Source organism: Triticum aestivum, chromosome 1D, assembly GCF_018294505.1.
Source record: "Triticum aestivum cultivar Chinese Spring chromosome 1D, IWGSC CS RefSeq v2.1, whole genome shotgun sequence".
NCBI lineage: Eukaryota > Viridiplantae > Streptophyta > Magnoliopsida > Poales > Poaceae > Triticum > Triticum aestivum.
In genome coordinates this window covers 391,751,356-391,773,708 of record NC_057796.1, presented here as the reverse complement: position 1 = coordinate 391,773,708, position 22,353 = coordinate 391,751,356, and positions in this window count along the sequence as shown.

Below are 22,353 nucleotides of genomic sequence, written 5' to 3'. Positions count from 1 at the left end.
AAAAGGATGAATCTCTGAAAAACACTCAATGCACACGATTAGTCCGCAAAAGCATTGTCATCAATCACCAAAACATCTTAGGGATAAATATGCCCTTACAATCTCCCCCTTTTTGGTGGATTGATGACAATACGGGATTTGCACAACTGGGAAAAGACAAAGGATATAAGCAAACCCCAAATCTCTAAAATATAGACGGGCTCCCCCTAGATGTGTGCCATCAAGATAAGTGCTTTGGACTGCACGACACACATACTAGGATCAACACTCCCCCTGTATTTTAGAGACCAACAACCTAAGCGAGATACAAGATAGCAGGATATATAACATAATGAAGCATGTAACTCATGAGATATCAAATGACTAGAGACAAAGATAAAGATATGATAAGGATAGGGTAGCATATGTCTCACACCATATGACTTGAACTAAGGTCTCACTGAACACAAAACCAAGCAAAGCACAAGGTAGCACACAACGAAAGCACAAAGGCAAAGACACACTCGCAACACAACGACGCAAATCCCCTAAACTCTCTCCCCCTTTGGCATCGAGACACCAAAAGGGGCAAAGAGCTGACCTACGGCTCCAGGTGAGAGCATGCTGAGGATCTCGAACATCAGGACTCTGCGTGATCATCTGCACTGCCGTCCTCGCCCGGAAACTGCTCGGCATCTGAATCGGTCCACGGACAGTGCTGCTGGATCCACTCCTCCTCCTCAGTGATCTGACCCTCAGAGCCGCTGGTGACAGTCGCACCCATCTGACGCATAAGCTCCTTGTGACGTCCTCTTGCCTTCTTCTCAGCCACATGAGTCATGTACTGACCGTGAGACTCCATGCAGAATACCTTCTTCATCTTGTGTTTGAGCTTCTTTGCCCAAGAGGGCTCTGCCGCAGAAGGCTCTGTCCCAGGAGGCACATAATCCTCATCATCATCACCGGCATCAGCCTCGTCCTCGGTCTCCATGGCAGCAGCAGAAGATGGAACTCCAGACCTACCCCAATTATCCTTCTTCCTCAGACGCTTGATCTCATGAGAAACCAACTCTCCAGTCTCCAGCTGCTCCTCAGGATAGGTATGTCTCCAGGCCCTCTCAATAAGCAACATAATGAACGGACCATAAATTGGGCACTTGCGCTCAGAAACAGCAGCAAGGAGTTCAGACCACATGACATGAGAGATGTCTAGGGACTCGCCAGTGTTTGCTTCCTTCTCACGCTAGCAGAAGAGAAGCATGTCCACAAGATAAGAGTGTACCATGTCGAGATTCCCAATACGAGGGAAGAGAGTCTCGCGGAAGATACGGTGAAGGATGTCCAGATAGGTAGACAACTCATAGGTTTCCTTCCTGGTCTTAGGGTTGACCTTCCGAGTACAGTAGGGCCAGAGGGCTTGCTTGTGAGTGGAGGTAACATTTTGGTGAGGACGAAAACCGACTGGAGTCTCGAGCCCTTGATCTACCACCTCAAGCAGCCCCATGAAGGCCTGCCACTTGACAGCTAGCACCTTTCCATTTGTCATCCAAGTCAGAGTCCTGTCTGCATCAGTTCCTAGGTGAACAGTGGCAAAGAACTGTGCCAGCAAATCTGCATCAAAGTCCTTGTTGAACTGCATGATCCTGAGAATGTTCAACTGAGAGCACATCTGAAGGGCATCACCAAAGTACTCAGGGTCCTTCTCCATAGCATCCGTGTTGATGGAATGAACATTGACAAAGAGGTTCTTCTTAGCCTTGATCACATCAAAGTATGTGGAATACTGAAACCGGTTCCAGAACGGGCGATTGACAAGGTTGGGTTCTTGGTCTTCCTCATATGGGTTGCGCCGACGCCTGTCCCAGAATTCCTTGCTAGACATCTCAGTCACCTTCTTGCCACTTGGCTTTGGTCGGTTGGCAATCTTCTTCTTGCGAGGAGGATTAGCACTAGAGGAAGCACCCCCTGGCGGCGGTGGAGCACTGGAAGAACCACCTGCAGTCTCAGATGAGCGGTACCGCTTTGACGTTGAACGCCCTGGGTTGACACGGCGGACTTGCTGCTCAGGATGTTCATCACGTGGAACCAAACACACGGACACAAGAAACAACCAGACAGAGCAATCAAAACCAAATAAACACAACAAATATGGATCAACATGTGGTAGGAAACAATGGAACTGGGCATCCAGCGGTAGTACCGTGCCTGCCCAGCAGCAATACCGCACCAGCGGTAGTACCGCGCCATATGAGCGGTAGTACCGCCCGAGACGGGGCACGGTGGATCCCTACTGCCGTGGTCAGATCCGGCACTACCGGGGATGCCAAATTCAAATTTAAACCTACCAAACATCAATCCAAAGTTTCCAGTTACCTTCTCCATCCTACTCAAGCCTAGATTTGGCCAAAAATCTAGAGATGCAACTACTATTGCACCTAAAACGCGAGATCTAAAAACTAGACAAGAAGAGAAGAGGAACGGGGGCAAGAGAACAAGAATCACACGCCTCTAAACGAGAGGGTGGTGGCCGAGGCCACCTATGTTTGAGTCACTTGGTATGGCACCGCGAAGAATTATCCTTGGGCCCATGACCAAAGCTCGTCTTTGAAGCACAAGTACCATCAAAAATGGCTAATGTGAAAGAGTGAGATTAGTTTATGCATTATGGGGGGAGGGAGAGTTCATTGAGAGAACAACACTCCCCCTAAGTCCATGCCTACACCTAGACAAGAATGCACAATGAATGTGAGGGGTGTGCAAAGGTTCAAACCACATTGCTCGAATCAATGATATTTAGCTCATGCCTTAACTCGCGAAATCTTGCTTCATCCAATGGCTTCGTGAAAATATCTGCAAGGTTATCATGAGTGTTGACATAGTTGAGCTCGATCTCCCCTCACCTAATATGATCCCGGATGAAGTGATACCGAATCTCAATATGCTTCGTCTTGAAGTGTTGCACCGGGTTGAGTGAAATCTTGATGGCACTTTCATTGTCACACCAAAGAGGCACTTTGTCACAAATGACACCGTAATCCTTTAAAGTTTGCCTCATCCATAAGAGTTGTGCACAGCAACTCCCGGCTGCCACATACTCTGCTTCGGTGGACGAGAGAGACACACAACTTTGCTTTTTAGAAGACCAACTTACCAAAGAGCAACCAAGAAATTGGCACCCTCCGGAAGTGGACTTCCTATCCACTTTGTCTCCCGCCCAATCGGAGTCCGAATAACCTACAAGCTTGAAGTTTGCTCCTCTTGGGTACCATAAGCCAAAGTTTGGGGTATGAGCCAAATATCGAAAGATTCGCTTGACCGCCACAAAGTGGCTTTCCTTAGGTGCGCCTTGAAACCGTGCACAAATTCCCACACTCAACATGATATCCGGTCTAGATGCACAAAGGTAAAGCAAGGATCCAATCATGGAGCGATATACCTTTTGATCCACTGCTTTACCATTGGGATCAATGTCAAGTTGGCACTTGGTGGGCATTGGAGTGGAAGCCGGCTTGACATCACTTAGCTTGAATCTCTTCAGCATGTCTTGAGTGTATTTGGCTTGGTTGATGAAGGTTCCTTCTCTTCTTTGTTTGATTTCGAATCCGAGAAAGAACTTCAACTCTCCCATCATAGACATCTTGAACTTTGAGGTCATGAGAGCGGCAAATTCTTCATTGAAGGCTTTGTTAGGGGAACCAAAAATAATATCATCAACATATAGTTGGCACACAAACAACTCCCCTTTGACCTTCTTAGTAAAAAGAGTGGGGTCGATTTTCCCGATTTCGAATCCACGATCTTGTAACAACTCCGTAAGATGCTCATACCACGCACGTGGGGCTTGTTTAAGGCCATAGAGCGCCTTGTGGAGTTGATACACATGATCGGGGAAATAGGGATCTTCGAACCCGGGGGGTTGTTTGACATATACCAACTCATTTATGGGACCATTAAGAAAAGCACTCTTCACATCCATTTGTTGCAATGTGAAATTATGATGAGAAGCATGAGCAATCAACAAACGAATAGATTCAAGGCAAGCGATGGCGGCAAAGGTTTCACCGTAGTCGATACCCTCGACTTGGGAGTAGCCTTGTGCCACCAAATGAGCCTTGTTGCGAACAATGATTCCATGAGTGTCTTGCTTTTTCTTGAATATCCACTTGGTTCCAATGACATTATGATTCCCGGTTGGCCTTGGCACTAACTTCCACACTTGGTTATGTTCGAAGTTGTTGAGTTCTTCATGCATGGCGTTGAGACAATCCGGGTCCTCGATCGCTTCATAAACCTTTTGGGGTTCGACACAAGAAACAAACGCATGATGTTCACAATAGTTTGCTAATTGTCTACGAGTGCTTACCCCCTTTCTTAGGCTTCCAACCACATTCTCCATGAGATGACCTTTGGTGGTGAGCTTGGAAGCGATCTTAGCGGCACGACGCTCTAATTCCTCCTCGGAAGTGAAGTTAGGAGGGGTTACTTGATCATCTTGAGTGTCGTCTTGAGCTTGTTCTTGATCTTGAACTTGCTCGAGGGGAGGAACTTGACCTTGGGCATCATTTGGTGGATCACCACCATCTTGAGGTTGATCTTGCCCTTGATCTTGTTCATGAGGTTGAGGGCCTTCACTTTGTTCTTCGGAAGCGTGTGGGTCTTGGGTTGGTGATGGCTCCACTTGAGTGGAGCATTGTCCTTCTCCTTCGGCCACAAGGGGTTCCTCAATGGGTAGGATATATCCAACACCCATTCTTCTTATGGCTTGGGGAGGAATTTCATCACCTACATCACAAGTACCACTTTGCTCCACTTGGGAGCCGTTATTCTCATTAAACTCCACGTTACACGTCTCCTCAATAAGTCCCGTGGACTTATTGAGATAACGGTAAGCATGGGAGTTTGTGGCATAACCAACAAATATGCCCTCATGAGCTCTAGTCTCAAATTTAGACAAACGAACACCTTTCTTGAGAATGAAACACTTACACCCAAATACCCGAAAGTACTTGAGGTTGGGCTTGTTACCGGTGAGTATCTCATATGGAGTCTTGTTCAAGCCTTTGCGGAGATAGAGCCGATTTGAAGCATGACACACGGTGTTGATGGCTTCGGCCCAAAAGTTGTATGGTGACTTGAACTCCGCCATCATGGTCCTTGCCGCATCCATCAACGTCCGGTTCTTCCTCTCCGCAACACCATTTTGTTGAGGGGTGTAAGGTGCGGAATATTGATGCTTGATCCCCTCATCACTAAGAAACTCATCCAGGGTGTAGTTCTTGAACTCGGTGCCATTCTCACTTCTTATAGTCAAGATCTTTGCATTGTGTTGACGTTGGGCTTCATTTTCAAAGTCAATGACTGTTTGTTGGGTCTCACTCTTCCTCTTGAAAAAATACACCCAATTGTATCTAGAATAGTCATCCACAATTACCAAGCAATATTTTCTACCCCCAAGACTATCAAAGGATGGAGGCCCAAAGAGATCCAAATGAAGGAGCTCCAAGGGCCTCTTCGAGTAAATGAGAGTCGTGGGAGGGTGAGCCTTCTCATGAAGCTTTCCTTCGATACAAGCACTGCAAGCACGATCTTTAGCAAAACTAACGTTTGTTAGTCCACGGACATGGTCCCCCTTGAGAAGACTTTGCAAAGATCTCATATTGACATGGGCTAAACGGCGATGCCAAAGCCATCCCACGTCAACTTTAGCCATTAGGCATGTCGCGGTCTTAGTGGGTCGCTCCGAAAAGTTAATCACATAGAGACCGTTCTCGACATGCCCAACAAAGGCTACTTTAAGAGTCTTGCTCCACAAGAGGGCCACGGTATCAATATCAAAGAAAGTGGCAAAGCCCATGATAGCAAGTTGACGAACGGAAAGTAAATTGTATGCAAGGGACTCAACTAGCATGACCTTCTCGATCGTGAGATCATGAGAAATGACAACTTTTCCGAGTCCCAATACCTTAGAAGACGAGGCATCACCCCACTCGACATTGGTGGGCATAGATGGAATCTTGTGCACATCCACCACCAAGTCCTTGCTTCCGGTCATATGATTTGTAGCTCCACTATCGAGCAACCATGATCCCCCACCGGAAGCAAACACCTACAAGAGATCAATGCTTGGTTTTAGGTACCCATTTTGTAATGGGTCCTTCGATGTTAGTAACAAGGGTCTTAGGAACCCAAATGGACCATTCAATATACTCATGAGGAGAACCAACAAATTTGGCATAGACATGTCCATCACTTGCACGACATAACACATAAGAAGGATTAAAATCGCCGGCTTTGTTGGATGGGGTGGAATTGCCCTTCTTAACACCGTCACCCTTCGCATTGTTCTTCTTCTCCTTGGAAGTACCCTCTCCCTCTTTCACAAAAGTTTGCTTGAGAGGGGGAGGTCGTTTGGTCTTGTCATTCTTCTTCTTGTTCTTGGGCTTGGGAGCGAACCCAATCCCCTCCTTGGCTACAACTTCCTTTTGGTTTCTCAAAAGGTCGTTGAGGTTCTTCTCACCTTGTATGCATGACACAAGGCCTTTCTCAAGTTGCTCCTTCAACTTAGCATTCTCCTCAACAAGATGCACATGCTCACAACAAGGGTTAGTAGCATTTGCATTATCAATTAACACCATATGAGGAAAGGTGGCTTTCTCCTTAGTTAGCATTACTTGGAGTTGATCATGAGACTCCTTGAGGCTAGCATGAGCACCCTTCAAGACTTTGTGAGCCCTGTCGAGAATGTCAAACTCCTCTTTAAGTCTAGCAAGATCAACCCCAAGTTTTGCCTTCTCGGAGTTTAGCACACGAGACACAACAAGAGCATGATCAAGATCTTTCTTTAACTTAGCATGATCATCGTTGTATGACTCCTCAAGAGCCAAATGAAGACCACGCTCTTCGTCAAGAGCATTGGAAAGATCCAAAATCTCATCGGCATAGTCACGACTATGCCCCTCCATCTTAGAGATGGTATCTTCGTGAGCCTCGATCTTGTCATTGGCTTCACCAAGTTGTTCCAAGAGAGCAATGAAGTGCTTCTTGGATTTACCCTTGAGTTTACCCATAAAGATCTCAAACTCATTTTCCTCCACATTTTTCCCCTCATGTTCATCAATGCTATCCATCGAAGAAGGATGATTAATGATGGTAGTTTTGATGTTGGAGGTTACCTTATTGGTGGCTTTAGCCATGAGGCACTTGGCAGTGATGTTCTCATTGCGTGAATCGAAGAGAGACACCCGTGGAGTCTTCGCAATGGCAACGGAGGCCATGGCAACCGACTCATCATCGTCATCATCCTCATTGTACTCTTCTTGAACCACCAACGCCTTGGAAGGAGTCTTCTTGGTGAAGTTGCTCTTGTTGGGGAACGACTTGGCCTTGTCTTTTCTAATGAGCTTGACACCATTGTCTTCCCTCTTCTCGTAAGGGCACTCCGCAACAAAGTGGCTCACATTGCCACAATTGAAGCAAGTCCTCATCCGTTGCTTGCCCTTTGCGCCACTTGAATTGCTCTTGTTGAAGTTTGGCCTTGTGTTCTTCTTGCTCCAAAATTGCCTTGAAGCAAGAGCCATGTGTTCATTATAGGCATACTTCGTATCTTCGAGGTTGCCCTCCTCTTCTTCCTCTTCATCCTCTTCCTCCATACTAACCTTGTCCTTTAGAGCAAGGTTGGGCTTCTTTACTCTTTGAGAACGAAGAACCGCATTGTCGGCGGTCTTGTCCAAGATGCTCATAGCAACAATTCATCCAACACTTCACTTGATGACAAGGTGTGGAAGTCCGGCCTTTGACGAATTACGGAGGACATGGCTTTGTGGTAGGGCATCATTGCCTTGAGGAATTTGCGCTTGATCCAATTGTCATCCGTGTCCTTACTTCCATGATCTCGGAGAGAGACCGCGAGTTTGGTTACTCTCCGAAAAATCTCACGAGGTTCTTCATCTTCTTTCATCGCAAACTCGTCGGCTTCATCTTGCACCACTTCATAGTTGGAGCGGGTTGAATGCTTGCGCGTCCCCGATAGAGGGAAACAACTTGGAGCCAAGCATCTTTGGCCACGGTGTAAGGCCGGAGATGAGGAAGATCTTCGGGTGGGATTGCTTCTTGGATGATGAAGAGAGCATTCTCATTGAATTGATGATCCACAACTTCTCTAGGAGTGAAGTTACTTCGGTCATGCGGATAAAAACACTCTTCAATGATTCTCCAAAGGTTAGTGTTCACATGATTTAGATGACGCTTAAAACGATAGACCCAAGAATCAAAATCTACATTCTTCTCAATCTTAGGGGCTGGGCCGGCATGACTCAAATGAGTGGAAGGGAGCGGTCCACCATAGACAGGTGGAGGTTCCACATGGGCAAAGATGCCGGTCCCATTTTTATCACTAGAAAAAGGAGCTTTCTCGCTAGTAGCTTCCGCCTTGTCGGAGGTAGCATCCGTCACCTTGTTAGCGGGATCACCCACTTTCAACGGTGCGGTGGTAAGTTTAAGCCCTTCTAAGAATTTATTCAACATGCTTTCGACCTTGGTCGTCATGGAGGTTTTCAATGTGTCCAACGCCACATTGAATTCCTCACGAGAGACCGCGGTTCCCCCATCTCCCGTAGACGAGACTGGATTCTCACCGGAGTGCTCCTCCACACCGTCTACGACGTCAACCATACTCTTTGGACGGTAAAGTCCTTAATCAAGAGACGAGGCTCTGATACCAATTGAAAGGATCGATATAGTTGACTAGAGGGGGGTGAATAGGCAACTAACAATTTTTAGCTTTTCTTTACCAAATTAAACTTTGCATCAAAATAGGTTGTCTAGATATGCAACTAAGTGAGCAACCTATATGATGCAATGACAATAAGCACGCAAGCAAGTAAGAGATATAACACGAGTAAACTTGCGTAAGTAAAGGAACGAGATAACCAAGAGTGGAGCCGGTGAAGACGAGGATGTGTTACCGAAGTTCCTTCCTTTTGAAGGGAAGTACGTCTCCGTTGGAGCGGTGTGGAGGCACAATGCTCCCCAAGAAGCCACTAGGGCCACCGTATTCTCCTCACGCCCTCACACAATGCGAGATGTCGTGATTCCACTATTGGTGCCCTTGAAGGCGACGACCGAACCTTTACAAACAAGGTTGGGGCAATCTCCACAACTTAATTGGAGGCTCCCAACGACACCACGAAGCTTCTCCACAATGGACTATGGCTCCGCGGTGACCTCAACCGTCTAGGGTGCTCAAACACCCAAGAGTAACAAGATCCGCTAGGGATAAGTGGGGGGAATCAAATTTCTCTTGGTGGAAGTGTAGATCGTGGCCTTCTCAACCAATCCCGAGCAAATCAACAAGTTTGATTGGCTAGGGAGAGAGATCGGGCGAAAATGGAGCTTGGAGCAACAATGGAGCTTTTGGGGGAAGAGGTAGGTCAACTTTGGGGAAGAAGACCCCCTTATATAGTGGGGGGAGCAATCCAACCGTTACCCCCACTTCTGCCCCGCAGAGAGCGGTACTACCGTTGTGCCAGCGGTACTACCGCTTGCCACTATAAGCGGTACTACCGCTCCTCCTCGCGGTACTGCCGCTTGGCCCACAGCGGTACTACCGCGGTGGGAGGGCGGTACTACCGCATACGAGCGGTACTACGGCCCCCCACTGCCGCGGCCAGTACCGTAAAACCCGACACGAAAAAAGAGCCCTCGAATCGAGGCGGTACTAGCACGAGACCACCGCGGTACTACGGCTGGGGGCTACTAGCGGTACTACTGCTCTGGAGTGGTACTACCGCTCCCAGAGCGGTACTACTGCTTGTAGCACCCAAGCGGTACTACCGCTCTGTCCCGCGGTACTACCGCTGGGACCAGAGAGAGCACACAGTTGGGGATTACCAGCGGTACTACTGCTCTGGGCGGTACTACCGCTCCAGAGCGGTACTACCGCTTGTAGCACCCAAGCGGTACTACCGCTCCGGCCCGCGGTACTACCGCTGGGACCAGAGAGAGCACACTGAGAAGAGAAACGAGCCCATCATCGAAACGGAAAGGCTCGGAGGGAGGGGCAAAGGAAGTGTACGTGATGATTCCGCCCTAGCCTTTCCAAAACGGACCCCCTCTTGATAGTACGGTGATCCCTATGAAACTAGTCCACCAAACTAATCCGAAAGGACTACACCGTCTTCGCTTCAAGCTCCGAGGGGAGGGAATCGTGTCGTGCCAAAAGGATGAATCTCTGGAAAACACTCAATGCACATGATTAGTCCGCAAAAGCATTGTCATCAATCACCAAAACATCTTAGGGATAAATATGCCCTTACACCTTGCATATTATTGTTCATCACGAAGTTCTAGTAACTTGGTGATAGTGACTAGAGAACTCTGTCAATCACTATCTTATCTGGAAGATTAACTCCCACTTGATTCAAGTGATTGTACTACTTAGACATGCTGAGCACATGCTCACTAGCTGAGCTATTCTCTTCCATCTTGTAGGCAAAGTACTTGTCAAAGGTCTCATACCTTTCGACATGGGCATGAGTCTGAAATACTAATTTCAACTCTTGGAACATCTCATATGCTCCGTGATGTTCAAAACGTCTTTGAAGCCCCGATTCTAAGCCGTAAAGCATGGTGCACTAAACTATCAAGTAGCCATCATACAGATCTTGTTAAAACGTTCATAACATCTGCGTCTGCTCCTGCAATAGTTTTGTCACCTAGCGGTGCATGAAGGACATAGTTTTTCTGTGTAGCAATGAGGAAAATCCTCAGATCACGGACCAAGTCCGCATCATTGCTACTATCATCTTTCAACTTATATTTCTCAAGGAACATATTAAAATTTAACGGAACAACAGCGCGGGCCATCTATCTACAACAACATAGACAAGCAAAATACTATCAGGTACTAAGTTCATGATAAACTAAAGTTCAATTAATCATATTTAAGAACTCCCACTTAGATGGACATCCCTCTAATCATCTAAGTGATCACGTGATCCAAATCAACTAAACCATGACCGATCATCACGTGAAATGGAGTAGTTTTCAATGGTGAACATCACTATGTTTATCATATCTACTATATGATTCACGCTCGACCTTTCGGTCTCAGTGTTCCGAGGCCATATCTGCATATGTTAGGCTCGTCAAGTTTAACCCGAGTATTTCTGCGTGTGCAAAACTGGCTTGCACCCATTGTATGTGAACGTAGAACTTATCACACCCGATCATCACGTGGTGTCTCGGCACGACGAACTTTGGCAACGGTGCATACTGAGGGAGAACACTTGTACCTTGAAATTTAGTGAGAGATCATCTTATAATGCAACCGTCAATCAAAGCAGAATAAGATGCATAAACGATAAACATCACATGCAATCAATATAAGTGATATGATATGGACATCATCATCTTGTGCCTTTGATCTCCATCTCCAAAGCACCGTCATGATCACCATCGTCACCGGCGCGACACCTTGATCTCCAACGTAGCATCGTTGTCGTCTCGCCAACTATTGCTTCATAAGAACAGAGTAACGCCTTAAGCAAGATGACATGATGTAGAGGGATAAATTCATGCAATATGATTAAAAAAACCCATCTTGTTATCCTCGATGGCAACAATACAATACGTGCCTTGCTGCCCCTACTGTCACTGGGAAAGGACACCGCAAGATTGAACCAAAAGCTAAGCACTTCTCCCATTGCAAGAAAGATCAATCTAGTAGGCCAAACCAAACTGATAATTCGAAGAGACTTGCAAAGATAACCAATCATACATAAAAGAATTCAGAAGATTCAAATATTGTTCATAGATAAACTTGATCATAAACCCACAATTCATCGGTCTCAACAAACACACCGCAAAAGAAGATTACATCGAATAGATCTCCACGAGAGAGGGGGAGAACATTGTATTGAGATCCAAAAAGAGAGAAGAAGCCATCTAGCTACTAACTATGGACCCGAAGGTCTGAGGTAAACTACTCACACTTCATCGGAGGGCTATGGTGTTGATGTAGAAGCCCTCCGTGATCGATGCCCCCTCCGGCGGAGCTCCGGAACAGGCCCCAAGATGGGATCTCGTGGGTACAGAAGGTTGCGGCGGTGGAATTAGGTTTTTGGCTCCGTATCTAATCGTTTGGGGGTACGTAGGTATATATAGGAGGAAGGAGTACGTCGGTGGAGCAACAGGGGGCCCACGAGGGTGGAGGGCGTGCCCCCCTTCCTCGTGGTCTCCTCTTTTGTTTCTTGACGTAGGGTCCAAGTCTCCTGGATCATATTCGTTCTGAAAATCACGTTCCCGAAGGTTTCATTCCGTTTGGACTCCGTTTGATATTCCTATTCTGCGAAACACTGAAATAAGCAAAAAACAACAATTCTGGGCTGGGCCTCCGGTTAATAGGTTAGTCCCAAAAATAATATAAAAGTGAATAATAAAGCCCAATAATGTCCAAAATAGTAGACAATATAGCATGGAGCAATCAAAAATTATAGATACGTTGGAGACGTATCAAGCATCCCCAAGCTTAATTCCTGCTCGTCTCGAGTAGGTAAATGATAAAAACAGAATTTTTGATGCGGAGTGCTACTTGGCATAATTTCAATGTAATTCTTCTTAATTGTGGTATGAATATTCAGATCCGAAAGATTCAAGACAAAAGTTTAATATTGACATAAAAATAATAATACTTCAAGCATACTAACAAAGCAATTATGTCTTCTCAAAATAACATGGCCAAAGAAAGTTATCGCTACAAAATCATATAGTCTGGCTATGCTCAATCTTCACCACACAAATTATTTAAATCATGCACAACCCCGATGACAAACCAAGCAATTGTTTCATATTTTTGACGTTCTCAAACTTTTTCAATCTTCACGCAATACATGAGCGTGAGCCATGGACATAGCACTATATGTGGAATAGAATGGTGGTTGTGGAGAAGACAAAAAGGGAGAAGATAGTCTCACATCAACTAGGCGTATCAACGGGCTATGGAGATGCCCATCAATAGATATCAATGTGAGTGAGTAGGGATTGCCATGCAACGGATGCACTAGAGCTATAAGTATATGAAAGCTCAACAAAGGAAACTAAGTGGGTGTGCATCCAACTTGCTTGCTCACGAAGACCTAGGGCATTTTGAGGAAGCCCATCATTGGAATATACAAGCCAAGTTCTATAATGAAAAATTCCCACTAGTATATGAAAGTTACAAAATGAGAGACTCTCTATCATGAAGATCATGGTGCTACTTTGAAGCACAAGTGAGGTAAAAGGATAGTAACATTGTCCCTTCTCTCTTTTTCTCTCATTTTTTTATTTGGGCCTTTTCTTTTTTTTATGGCCTCTTTTTTTATTTTTTTTATTTTTCGTCCGGAGTCTCATCCCGACTTGTGGGGGAATCATAGTCTCCATCATCCTTTCCTCACTTGGTACAATGCTCTAAAAATGAAGATCATCACACTTTTATTTCCTTACAACTCAACAATTACAACTCGATACTTAGAACAAAATATGACTCTATATGAATGCCTCCGGCGGTGTACCGGGATATGCAATGAATCAAGAGTGACATGTATGAAAGAATTATGAACGGTGGCTTTGCCACAAATACGATGTCAACTACATGATCATGCAAAGCAATATGACAATGATGGAGCGTGTCATAATAAACGGAATGGTGGAAAGTTGCATGGCAATATATCTCGGAATGGCTATGGAAATGCCATGATAGGTAGGTATGGTGGCTGTTTTGAGGAAGGTTTATGGTGGGTGTAAGATACCGGCGAAAAGTGCGCGGTATTAGAGACTCTAGCAATGGTGGAAGGAAGAAGAGTGTGTATAATCCATGGACTCAACATTAGTCATAATGAACTCATATACTTATTGCAAAAATCTACAAGTTATCAAAGCAAAGTATTACGCGCATGCTCCTAGGGGGATATATTGGTAGGAAAAGACCATCGCTCGTCCCTGACCGCCACTCATAAGGAAGACAATCAATAAATAAATTATGCTCCGGCTTCATCACATAACGGTTCACCATACGTGCATGCTACGGGAGTCACAAACTTTAACACAAGTATTTCTCAAATTCACAACTACTCAACTAGCATGACTCTAATATCTCAAAACAATTATCAAGCATCAAACTTCTCATAGTATTCAACACACTCATAAGAAAGTTTTTACTAATCTTGAATACCAAGCATATTAGGATTATTTAAGCAAATTACCATGCTATATAAGACTCTCAAAATAATCTAAGTGAAGCATGAGAGACCAATAGTTTCTATAAAACAAATCCACCAACGTGCTCTAAAAGATATAAGTGAAGCACTAGAGCAAAACTATATAACTCAAAAGATATAAGCGAAGCACATAGAGAATTCTAACTAATTCTAAATCATGTATGGCTCTCTCAAAAGGTGTGTACAGCAAGGATGATTGTGGTAAACTAAAAATCAAAGACTCAAATCATACAAGACGCTCCAAGCAAAACACATATCATGTGGTGAATAAAAATATAGCTCCAAGTAAAGTTACCGATGGAAGTAGACGAAAGAGGGGATGCCTTCCGGGGCATCCCAAAGCTTTGGCTTTATGATGTCCTTAGATTATCTTGGGGGTGTCATGGGCATCCCCAAGCTTAGGCTTTTGCCACTCCTTGTTCCATAATCCATCAAATCTTTCACCCAAAACTTGAAAACTTCACAACACAAAACTCAACAAAAAATCTCGTGAGCTCCGTTAGCGAAAGAAAACAAAAGACCACTTCAAGGTACTGTAATGAACTCATTCTTTATTTATATTGGTGTTAAACCTACTGTATTCCAACTTCTCTATGGTTTATAAACTATTTTACTAGCCATAGATTCATCAAAATAAGCAAACAACACACGAAAAACAGAATCTGTCAAAAACAGAACAGTCTGTAGTAATCTGTAACTAACGCAAACTTCTGGAACTCCAAAATATCAGCCAAAATAGGAAGACCTAGACAATTTGTTTATTGATCAGCAGCAATTGGAATCAGTATTTTATCACGTTCTGGTGATTTTTAACAATTATTTTCATGAACAGAAAGTTTCTGGAAATTACAGCAAGATCACATAACTATCATCCAAGAAGATCCTATAGGTTTAACTTGGCACAAACACTAATTAAAACATAAAAACACATCTAACCAGAGGCTAGAACAAATATTTATTCCTAAACATAAGCAAAAATCAAAAAACTAAAAATAAAATTGGGTTGCCTCCCAACAAGCGCTATCGTTTAACGCCCTAGCTAGGCATAAAAGCAAGGATAGATCTAGGTATTGCCATCTTTGGTAGGCAATCCATAAGTGGCTCTCATGATAGATTCATATGGTAATTTTATTTTCTTCCTAGGGAAGTGTTCCATGCCTTTCTTTATGGAAATTGGAATCTAATATTCCCTTCCTTCATATCAATAATTGCACCAATCGTTCTAAGGAAAAGTCTACCAAGAATAATAGGACATGAAGGATTGCAATCTATGTCAAGAACGATAAAATCTACGGGCACATAGTTCCTATTTGCAAAAATAAGAACATCATTAATTCTTCCCATAGGTTTCTTAATAGTGGAATCCGCAGGGTGCAAGTTTAGAGAGCAATAATCAAAATCACGGAAATCTAGCAAATCGCACAAAGTTTTGGGAATAGTGGAAACACTAGCACCCAAATCACATAAAGCATAGAACTCATGATCCTTAATCTTAATTTTAATAGTAGGTTCCCACTCATCATAAAGTTTTCTAGGGATAGAAACTTCAAACTCAAGCTTTTCTTCATAAGATTGCATCAAGCCATCAATGATATGTTTGGTAAATGTTTTATTTTGACTATAAGCATGAGGAGAATTTAGCACGGATTGCAACAAGGAAATACAATCTATCAAAGAGAAATTATCATAATTAAATTCCTTGAAATCAAAAATAGTGGGTTTATTAATATCTAACGTTTTTATTTCTTCAATCCCACTTTTATCAATTTTAGCATCAAGATCTAAAAACTCCGAATTTTTTGAACGCCTTCTAGGTAAAGGTGGATCATATTCAGTCCCATCATTATCAAGATTCATATTGCAAAACAAAGATTTAATAGGGGACACATCAATAACTTTTAGATCTTCATCTTTATTTTCATAGAAATTTGAAGAACGCGCTTTCATAAAGCAATCTTTCTAAGCACGAATCCTAGCGGTTCTTTCTTTGCACTCATCAATGGAAATTCTCATGGCTTTGAGAGACTCATTGATATCATGCTTAGGAGGAATAGATCTAAGTTTTAAAGAATCAACATCAAGAGAAATTCTATCAACGTTCCTAGCCAATTCATCAACTTTAAGCAATTCCTCTTCAAGCAAAGCATTGAAATTCTTTTGTGAATTGATAAACTCTGTAACACTAGTCTCAAATTCAGAGGGCATCTTATTAAAATTTCCATAAGAGTTGTTGTAGGAATTACCATAATTATTAGAGGAATTGCTAGGATAAGGCCTAGGATTAAAGTTTCCTCTATACGCGTTGTTACCAAAATTATTCCTACCAACAAAATTCACATCCATAGATTCATTATTATTCTCAATCAAAGTAGACAAAGGCATATCATTAGGATCAGAAGAAACATTCTTAGTAGCAAATAATTTCATAATTTCATCCATCTTTCCACTCAAAACATTAATTTCTTCTACCGCATGCACTTTTTTATTAGTAGATCTTTCAGTGTGCCATTGAGAATAATGAACCATAATATTATCTATGAGTTTAGTAGCTTCTCCTAAAGTGATTTCCATAAAAGTGCCTCCCGCGGCCGAATCCAAAAGATTTCTAGAAGCAAAATTCGATCCGGCATAAAATTTTTGTATAATCATCCACAAATTCAAACCATGAGTAGGGCAATTACGTATCATTAATTTCATCCTCTCCCTAGCTTGTGCAACATGTTCATGATCAAGTTGCTTAAAATTCATAATATCGTTTCTAAGAGAGATGATCTTAGCAGGAGGAAAATACATAGAGATAAAAGCATCTTTGCACTTATTCCAAGAATCAATACTATTTTTTGGCAAAGACGAAAACCAAGCTTTAGCACGATCTCTAAGCGGAAAAGGAAATAGCTTGAATTTAACAATATCATTATCAACATCTTTCTTCTTTTGCATATCACACAAATCAACGAAGCTATTTAGATGAGTAGCGGCATCTTCACTAGGAAGGCCAGCGAATTGATCTTTCATGACAAGATTCAACAAAGTAGCATTGATTTCACAAGATTCAGTATTGGTAAGAGGAGCAATCGGAGTGCTAAGGAAATCATTATTGTTGGTATTGGTAAAGTCACATAATGTGGTATTATCTTGAGCCATCGTGACAAACAAGCAATCCAACACACGAGCAAACAAAAAGCAAGCGAAAAAGAGGCGAACGAAAAAGAGAGGGCGAATAAAACGGCAAGGGTGAAGTGGGGGAGAGGAAAACGAGAGGCAACTGGCAAATAATGTAATGCGGTAGATAAGGGATTGTGATGGGTACTTGGTATGTTGACTTTTGCGTAGACCTCCCCGGCAACGGCGCCAAAAATCCTTCTTGCTACCTCTTGAGCACTGCGTTGGTTTTCCCTTGAAGAGGAAAGGGTGATGCAGCAAAGTAGCGTAAGTATTTCCCTCAGTTTTTGAGAACCAAGGTATCAATCCAGTAGGAGGCTACGCGCGAGTCCCTCGCACCTACACAAAACAAATAAATCCTCGCAACCAACGCGATAAGGGGTTGTCAATCCCTACACTGTCACTTACGAGAGTGAGATCTGATAGATATGATAGGATAATATTTTCGGTATTTTTGTGATAAAGATGCAAAGTAAAATAAAAGCAAAGTAAAAAGCAAAAGAAATAACTAAGTATTGGAAGATTAATATGATGAAGATAGACCCGGGGGCCATAGGTTTCACTAGTGGCTTCTCTCAAAGCATAAGTATTTTACGGTGGGTGAACAAATTACTGTTGAGCAATTGACAGAATTGAGCATAGTTATGAGAATATCTAGGTATGATCATGTATATAGGCATCACGTCCGAGACAAGTAGACCGACTCCTGCCTGCATCTACTACTATTACTCCACACATCGACCGCTATCCAGCATGCATCTAGAGTATTAAGTTCATAAGAACAGAGTAACGCCTTAAGCAAGATGACATGATGTAGAGGGATAAATTCATGCAATATGATAAAAAACCCATCTTGTTATCCTCGATGGCAACAATACAATATGTGCCTTGCTGCCCCTACTGTCACTGGGAAAGGACACCGCAAGATTGAACCCAAAGCTAAGCACTTCACCCATTGCAAGAAAGATCAATCTAATAGGCCAAACCAAACTGATAATTCGAAGAGACTTGCAAAGATAACCAATCATACATAAAAGAATTCAGAAGATTCAAATATTGTTCATAGATAAACTTGATCATAAACCCACAATTCATCGGTCTCAACAAACACACCGCAAAAGAATATTACATCGAATAGATCTCCACGAGAGAGGGGGAGAACATTGTATTGAGATCCAAAAAGAGAAAAGAAGCCATCTAGCTACTAACTATGGACCCGAAGGTCTGAGGTAAACTACTCACACTTCATCGGAGGGCTATGGTGTTGATGTAGAAGCCCTCCGTGATCGATGCCCCCTCTGGCGAAGCTCCGGAACAGGCCCCAAGATGGGATCTCGTGGGTACAGAAGGTTGCGGCGGTGGAATTAGGTTTTTGGCTCCGTATCTGATCGTTTGGGGGTACGTAGGTATATATAGGAGGAAGGAGTACGTCGGTGGAGCAACAGGGGGCCCACGAGGGTGGAGGGCGCGCCCTAGGGGGGTAGGCGCGCCCCCCTACCTCGTGGCCTCCTCTTTTGTTTCTTGACGTAGGGTCCAAGTCTCCTGGATCATATTCGTTCTGAAAATCACGTTCCCGAAGGTTTCATTCCGTTTGGACTCCGTTTGATATTCCTTTTCTGCGAAACTCTGAAATAGGCAAAAACAGCAATTCTGGGCTGGGCCTCCGGTTAATAGGTTAGTCCGAGAAATAATATAAAAGTGAATAATGAAGCCCAATAATGTCCAAAACAGTAGATAATATAGCATGGAGCAATCAAAAATTATAGATACATTGGAGACGTATCAGACATCCTCTACTTTGTTGTTGCAAATTTTACGTGGCTGCTACGGGCTGAGCAAGAACCGTTCTTACCTACACATAAAAACCACTACGATAGTTCGTCAAGTTAGTGTTGTTTTAACCATCTCAAGGACCGGGCGTAGTCACACTCGGTTCAACTAAAGTTGGAGAAACTGACACCCGCCAGCCACCTGTGTGCAAAGCACGTCCGTAGAACCAGTCTCGCGTAAGCGTACGCGTAATGTCATTCCGGGCCGCTTCATCCAACAGTACCGCCGAACCAAAGTATGACATGCTGGTAAGCAGTATGAGTTGTATCGCCCACAACTCACTTGTGTTCTACTCGTGCATATAACATCTACGCATAAACCTGGCTCAGATGCCACTGTTGGGGAACGTAGTAATTTCAAAAAAAATCCTACGCACACGCAAGATCATGGTGATGCATAGCAACGAGAGGGGAGAGTGTCGTCTATGTACCCTCGTAGACCGTAAGCGGAAGCATTATGACAACGCGGTTGATGTAATCGTACGTCTTCACGATCGACCGATCCTCACTACCGAACGTACGACACCTCCGCGTTCAGCACACGTTCAGCTCGGTGACGTCCCATGAACTCACGATCCAGTAGAGCTTCAGGGAAGAGCTTCGTCAGCACGACGGCGTGGTGACGGTGTTGATGCAGTTACCGACGCAGGGCTTCGCCTAATCTCCGCTACGATATGATCGAGGTGGATTATGGTGGAGGGGGCACCGCACACGGCTAAGAGATCAATGATCAATTGTTGTGTTGGGGTGCCCCCCTGCCCCCGTATATAAAGGAGCTAGGGGGAGGCGGCCGGCCACGGAGGAGGGCGCGCCAAGGGGGGAGTCCTACTCCCACCAGGAGTAGGACTCCTTCTTTCCTAGTAGGAGTAGGAGAAGGGGGAAGGGAAGGAGAGAGGAGGAAGGAAAGGGCCCGCCCCTCCTTGTCCAATTCGGACTAGAGGGGGAGGGGGCACGCGGCCTGCCCTGGCCGGCCCTCCTCTTCTCCACGAAGGCCCAATAGGCCCATTACACTCCCCGGGGGGTTCTGGTAACCCCCCGGTACTCCAGTATATGTTCGAAACCTCCCGAAACACTTCCGGTGTCCGAACATAGTCGTCCAATATATCGATCTTTACGTCTCGACCATTTCAAGAGTCCTCATCATGTCCGTGATCATATCCGGGACTCCAAACTACCTTCGGTACATCAAAACACAAAAACTCATAATACCGATCGTCACAGAACTTTAAGCATGCGGACCCTACGGGTTCGAGAACTATGTAGACATGACCGAGACACGTCTCCGGTCAATAACCAATAGCGAAACCTGGATGCTCATATTGGTTCCTACATATTCTACGAAGATCTTTATCGTTCAAACCGCATAACAACATACGTTGTTCCCTTTGTCATCGGTATGTTACTTGCCCGAGATTCGATCGTCGGTATCTCAATACCTAGTTCAATCTCGTTACCGACAAGTCTCTTTACTCGTTCCGTAGTGCATCATCCCGTGACTAACTCATTAGTCACATTGCTTGCAGGGCTTATAGTGACGTGCATTACCGAGAGGGCCCAGAGATACCTCTCCGTCAATCGGAGTGACAAATCCTAATCTTGATCTATGCCAACTCAACAAGTACCATCAGAGACACCTGTAGAGCACCTTTATAATCACCCAGTTACGTTGTGACGTTTGGTAGCACACAAAGTGTTCCTCCGGTATTCGGGAGTTGCATAATCTCATAGTCATAGGAACATGTATAAGTCATGAAGAAAGCAATAGCAATATACTAAACGATCAAATGCTAAGCTAACGGAATGGGTCAAGTCAATCACATCATTCTCTCATGATGTGATCCCGTTAATCAAATGACAACCCATGTCTATGGTTAGGAAACATAACCATCTTTGATTCAACGAGCTAGTCAAGTAGAGGCATACTAGTGACACTATGTTTGTCTATGTATTCACACATGTACTAAGTTTTCGGTTAATACAATTCTAGCATGAATAATAAACATTTATCATGAAATAAGGAAATAAATAATAACTTTATTATTGCCTCTAGGGCATATTTCCTTCAGCACCACACTAGGTGTGGGAACGAGCGGAGCAAGGGGTGCTCAGCCCTTGAACAAGCAACAAGGTAAACTCGCCTTGCCCAAGCTCAGGCCACAAATGGCAAAGAGAGAGGACGTAGAGCACTAAGGCCGTGTCAAAACCAAAGTCGGACACCTCGGAGACACGGCCATGACATCGAGGCAAACTGGATCAACGCACCCTCCACTGAAAGCGCCAAAGAACGGCAAGTGGACAGCAGGAACCATCTCGACCCGATGAAGACGTCGTCCAGGAGGCGCTAGCGGCGAAGTACATTGCGCCACAAAGACTCATGCCCACGGTAGTGACCACTGCCAGAACACCACCCCAATCCTCACCGCTGAAGCCAGCGAGGCAACCCAACTCCATCTTCCGCTCCCATTGGTTTCACGGGCACCCAGGCAATGCCTCAAAGAAGGAGAGGGAGCTCTATTTTTTTGTCTGTTTGGGTCGGCCAGAAGGACACGAGCGTCTGTTCTTGTTAGTCGGCCCATATGCACCCAACGCAGCCGACCCATTTAAGCAAATTGAAATTGAAAATATTTTATGTTGCCACCAAAAGTCCACTCCATACATTAACTTAAACTAAACAAGGACATAAATAACTTAGACTAAATAGAACACTCGCCGTCGGCATCATCACTGTTGTCCGCGGTAAGGTCGACGAAGGGCAGAGGCTGCCACGAGAACGACCACGGGACAAGTGGCGTCGACACGTGCGGTGGTGCAGCGGACGGCTCTTGCTGCAGCTCCGATTGCGTCTGCACCATGGGTTGTTGCCGCGGTGACCATGGCTCCGCGCCCACCCAACTTGTCGGGGCCGACACCAACTTCGGCGTGCAGGGCACCATGGTCGCCCATGACAACGATTGCCCCACCAATGCCTCAAATGGCATGGTCGGCTCCTCCTCCTACCCCTCCACCTCCCACTCCCTGGCTCGGGGATGGGGACATCTCCTGCGACCGATAAGGCCACCTGCATTGCCAGGCCCTCCCATTCGGAGAGTTGGGTGAGCTCCGATAACTCCATGGCCTTTTTGAGGTTC